Source organism: Erinaceus europaeus, chromosome 11 (genome assembly GCF_950295315.1).
Source record: "Erinaceus europaeus chromosome 11, mEriEur2.1, whole genome shotgun sequence".
Classification (NCBI taxonomy): Eukaryota; Metazoa; Chordata; class Mammalia; order Eulipotyphla; family Erinaceidae; genus Erinaceus; species Erinaceus europaeus.
In genome coordinates this window covers 16,919,521-16,925,520 of record NC_080172.1, presented here as the reverse complement: position 1 = coordinate 16,925,520, position 6,000 = coordinate 16,919,521, and the positions used below count along the sequence as shown (strand labels likewise).

General features: G+C 33.8%; 1 long non-coding RNA gene across 1 annotated transcript in view; it reads left to right on the top strand.

Moving 5' to 3' along the window:
* Positions 1-569: 569 nt before the first annotated feature.
* Positions 570-6,000, top strand: part of LOC132541308 (uncharacterized) — a 43,504-nt gene continuing 38,073 nt past the window's right edge. The window contains exon 1 of the long non-coding RNA XR_009552470.1: positions 570-602. This is a non-coding gene — a long non-coding RNA (uncharacterized LOC132541308). The remainder of the gene's footprint in view (positions 603-6,000) is intronic.

Below are 6,000 nucleotides of genomic sequence, written 5' to 3'. Positions count from 1 at the left end.
GCTGACTGTATAACCAACCAGTTTTGTTCTTCCTTGATCACTCCTGTATGGCTTGTAGAAGTGGTGATCAGGTACCTGAAAGGTTGTCACATTATCAGCTTGGAATTTGTAATGATGAAAAGGAACACAGTATAATTTATAACTTAATATTAGCCTAGACTTGAGGGAAACATGGTCTGTAAATGTTGAAAGAATAAGAAGTTTGGGTCCATGGTCATACATTTAAACAAAGAAGAAGGTTCCAAAGTTATAAAAGGCTCCTAGTCTTGAAATCAGTAAAAATAACACAGAACTGCCTTCTTGTGCTAGCTGTGTCAATTAATGTATAATTTAGAAGCATGACCCCTCTGAACCTCATTTTCCAATTTGTAAAATGGTGATATCAATACTTGTCCTTCTAAAGAAATGGGTATTACACGAGATAGATTTTTTTAACAAGTAGAATAATGTTGAACACATAGTATATATTCAATAAAAGTTAATTATTATTATACTGAAAATGAAGAAACACAAGTAAACAAATGAACCCATGATAAAAGCTATCAGAATCCAACAAGTATCATCAGAGGCAAGAAATCAAACCAAGACAACATGGGACAAAGGTAAGTAAGATAAATTGCAAATACAGATCCAATTATCTTTATAGAAATGGGTTGCAGTAGTACGTGAAATTTTAATTGAATAAAATGAATCTGGAAAACTTGAATGCAGTTTGCCATGACTCTGATCAGCATGAGTTGTATGATCTAAGTGGACACAGGTTTTTAAAGAATGAAAATGCCAGGTATCTAAAAAAAAGGAGTTAATTCCTGAGAAAAGCTGACTAAAATTTGCAGTTTTAAATATAGTTTGAAGTCCTGTATCTACAATCCAAAGTCCAAAATAATGTGACAAAAGCTGCTATTATTTTGGCGACAAATTTACTTATTTTTAACTATATTTTCTTCTTAATGCTTTTAGTACTTAATATGATACTGTATATGTGCTGCACATCTTCCTAATATCTAATTAGTAGAACATACGCTTCCAGATAACTAGAAACTCAAATCCTGTCTACAGATGCCCCATTAAGTTTGACATTATTATAGGCAGATAGTAGTTTATTTAGAAATACCTCTTCACCGGAGTCGGGTGGTAGCACAGAGGGTTAAGCCCACGTGACGCAAAGTACAAGGACCGGCGTAAGGTTCCCAGTTCGTGCCCCAACTCCACACCCGCAGGGGAGTGAAGCACAGGCGGTGAAGCAGGTCTGCAGGTGTCTATCTTTCTCTCCCCCTCTCTGTCTTCCCCTCCTCTCTCCATTTCTCTCTGTCCTTTCTAACAATGACAACATCAATAATAACAACAACAATAAAAAACAAGGGCAATTAAAGGGAAAATAAATACATTAAAAAAATCTCTTCACAAAGTCTTGGACCAAAAAATAATAAATAAATGAAATTGCCTTCACCTTAATTGTGTACTGCCGCTTATTGAACCTGTTTAAACTCCCAGATTTTCACTCTATACTTGTTAGTATACATACACAAAATGCTTGGTCTGGTAATTGAGATATTGAAGTCTCTCATAAATGCTAACTTTTCTGTGTTTGTAGCGTTGCACAGGAGAAGATAAGCCTTAACACTTTGTAGATGTTTCCCTGATATGGAAAGAGGCAGGACTGGTCTTCAAATACAATCTTCACAATATAGTTTGATATATATATATATCAAATATACATATATTATTGTAGTTATTGTTTTTGTTGGATAGGACAGAGAGAAATGGAGAGATGAGGGGAAGACAGAGAGGAAGACAGAAAAATATACACCTGCAGACCTGCTTCACCGCTTGTGAAGCCACCCTCTTGCAGGTGGGAAGCTAAGGGCTCAAACTGGCATCCTTATGCCTGATCTAGCACTTAACCTCTTGTGCTACCGCACAACTCCCAGTTTGTTACATATTTTATCTAATAGAAAAGTAGAAGATATTTTACACTAAAAATGGCTATGCACATTATATATCTAATGTAATACTGATAAAAAGTATAAAAATTTAATTCTATAATAATCCCTATTGATTTTAATTACAGTATATAAAGATAAAAAATTCCTGTCTTCAAAAAATGTATAGTTTAGCTGAGTGAACTTGGATTAAATTGTAAATTTACACAAAATTAAAGATATTGTAGTTAAGGGGCTGGGTGGTGGCTCACCTGGTTGAGCACATGTTAGAGTGCAAAGGACCCAGGTTTGAGGCCCCAGTCCCCACCTGAAGAGGACGCTTCATGAGTGGTAAAGCAGGGCTGCAGATATCTTTCTGTCTTTCTCCCTCTCTATAACCCCTTCCTTCTCAATTTCCGGCTGTGTCTATTGAGTAAATAAGAAAAAAAAAATTAAAAAGTAAAAAAAAAAGATACTGTAGTTAACACTATATTTATATATGTGTGTGTGTTCAAAATGGGATCTTATAAATTAGTAATTGTGTACTTAAAGATTCCTTTGCTTATACAGAAACCCCACAAAGCAGCAAAACAGACCACTAAGGGTTATTTAGCTTCTCTCTCTCTCTTTTTTTAAGCTTCATCTCCAAATGAAAACAATTATATTTGAGACATGCATTTAAAAGAAATGGGTGAATCATAAGATCATATTATCTTTAAAACAGAATCAGAATGACTATTGAAATCTCTTACAAAAGACATTTAACTTCGGAAAATAGTTTTCTTTTACTTTAGACTCAGCATTTGTACCTTTGTGTTCTAAAATTACTTCCAAGATTATCTTTGTATTATAATGGAATTGTTGTACAAATACACTTAATACATAAAATGAGAGCTATTATTGTGTCCCTTATGGTTCCATCAGGATTCATAAAGAGTCCTCACAGGTCTCTGCACAGTCTGCCCTCTGGTGCCCTAGGTCTGTTCTGCCACAGCGACAGTCTCCAGCTTATTAGTCCTGAAATAAGAAGGAAATTCTGAGTCTAAAAGGAGACCAAAGAGATGAAAACTAATTCAATTTAAGACACCAAGTGCTATCAAAGACTGATTTTGAAAGCAGGCTTTCTTCCATTAAAAACAAAAATAATGTACCTTAGAATGTCACTTGAATGTAGTTCTAATGATCAGGAAAAGCAGCACTATACACTGGGCACACAGTTAACATTCTGCATAGAAAAATATTTTAAAAGATTATTTTATCACTTTTATTGAAAGGTTAGTAGTTTACAGTGCAGTCACCGACATGTTGGAGCAATTTTTCATCTCTCTGTAAAAGTTCTTTACAGAACACTCTCAACCATAACCTAGATCCTTTTACAACACTATTTTTAAAGAATTTTTAATGAGGAGATATTCTAATTTTTCTCTACTGGAAAAAAAAAAGGTCTATATAATCCTCAATAATGAATACAATCTTCATTATTGCACCTATTTCTACTTAGAAAAAAAAACAAATTATAGCCAAATATATACTTCTTTTTCATTTATTTCTAAAAAAAAATAAATAATAGAGTTTCAAATAAAATCTGTCAACTGCTCCTATACTACAAGAAAATTTTCTTCCGTTAGGTTTGGTGTCCCACTCTATTTTAGTTACAGTAAATAAACTTCAGGACAGGAAAAGCAAATATTAAAACTCTAAAGTGTAATTTAGAGTATTGGCATAATTGTATTTAATTATTTTAAACATGCCACTGTACTTTATTAAGCACTATATATTCCAGACTGATACTTAAAGTATGTTATGTTGACAGCCTAATTTTAGGCTGACCGATCTGCATTTGACTTTTTAATACTTCATTGTATGTAGTCCTTTAACAATGTTTAAACTGAGGAAATCTGCTACTTTAAAATGTGGTAACAGTTATTGACATTTCTGAGTTAGTAATAGTTTATCGCAAACACCTTTTATGTATGGTTATCATTTATGCAATTAGAATATATAAACTGTACAGCAAAAGTTTGCACCTCATAGAGAAATAGCTGATATACTTTATATAGCATTGGAAAGCTTGTGAATCTAAAAACCACATTACTTAAAGTGTTATAAAATAATTATAGGGAAAGTAGACTTATTGTTGATTTTAAAGATGAGCTTATTTGAATCTTTTGCACAATATCATAAACATCTTTGATGATGCCAGCCTGAAAAATACATCATCTTAAGTGCAATTATAGAAACATGTCATACACACACACACACACACACACACACACACAAGATATAAGTTTAAAAATCTGAGCAATTAGACAAGGATTCCAGCATGGTTGAAAAACTCTAGGTATAACTTCTTAGACTAATTTCTGTTATATTTCTCTATAACAAAATATTTTAATTTCTCTTAAATCTTTCCAGTTTTACTGAATCTTCCCACCAGATATGCAAAGTAAAACCACCATGCTAATCACTTTTGGAATTGTTGGGGGCAGGGGGAGATGTAATAATGTGCTATGTTAAACTCTACTGTTGCAATTCATTTCAATGAGAATCAGCCAATAAAAAAAAAAATCCCTGTTTCAGCAAAGGCGGAAGAAGAAACAAAAGGACTTAATGAAATGATCTGTTTACAAAATGTTAAGTGAGGGTTCTACGAGAAAACAGCATTAAGTCCAATTTTGCTTTTCTAATGCAATTTAGCAAATCCTGTATGCTCCTGCTTTCGTTTATCTTTATTTTTTAAGTGGACTGAGACCTAGAATCTTTTTTCCTTTTCCTAATGTTATTATTATGTTTTTAATAACAAAGCACTTTAACTTTCTTTCTCTTCAACTTTGCTACAGTATTCTAAATAGCCCAGAAGAGATAAATCAACGCTAGGACTGTAACCTCACACTTATATACTTGTTAAATGACTTTTTTTACACTCTGTTATTACTAGAAATTGGATTGCTTTTAAACTAATGCTGTCTGGCGGGCAAAAGTGAGTGAAACCGCAAAGCCTGGAGGAGCACTAATTACTTGTTTTAATTAGCACAACTCTCACTAGAGTATAATCTCCCTACAGGCCACTTTTCGGTAGGTGTGGGGAAAAAAATTCATGTAGGAACAAACTGATAATCTCTTACTTGCTCTTAAACAAGCAGATAACTCTGCTACTAGTGTAGACATATCCTGTATAAACCTCTAACATGGACCTGGAACTAGGCTTACCAAGGCCAGGCTAACCAACTCAAAGATCTTTAGCAATCAGTTACACAATAGAGCACCTTATTTTATGCTGCTACATCATAAAAAGTGGTTTTTTGTTGTTGTTGTTGTTACATTCCTATCCTGAAAAGGGTCTTAATCCCTTTCTTTTCGGATCAGTCTATGACAAATTCCACTGGGACATCCCATTCAGCACAAGGACTGAAACAACCTACTCAGAAAGCAGCATGGGAAGCTTTGAGCACCCTCCCCTTTTATTTTTACCCTGCCACTCTCCAGAGAACATTAAATTGTACTTTTCATTCCTCTCACCATAGGGGGAATCCCCTTAATGATGACAGAGAGAGAAAAATTCCATCACAATATCCTATGATACCTTTCTGCTGTCAAGCAGATGTTTCCCTGGTCAGAAAATCAAACATGGTTTCCAGCAGGTGGAAGGTCACTAGCAGTCAAATGCAGAGGTTACACTTGGAGGAACAGAAGGTTCCCTCAGCAAATTAAGTCATCTGTGAAGCCTTCTCATTTTCCAGAAACTAAATTTATAACTTCTTTAAAGGGTCATCACTGCCTGCATGTATATGCACTTTAATGAAAGTGTCTTGGGGTTTTAGGAGAGCACAATCATCCAATTAAAAATGCACACAGGAACTCTTGGTTTAAAGGAGGTAAGAGACATTTTTTCAAATGTGTTTATGTAACTTGTATTACTCCTTAAAATCATAACAACTTCAAAATAAAATCATAACAACTTCTTAACTATTTGAATTTAAAAAATAAAGATTTAAATAATAAATTAAACCTGTTTTTTAAATAAAGGTACAGGTACTGGGGAATTGTAACATTTTTCCTTGATATGAGAAAATGTTTT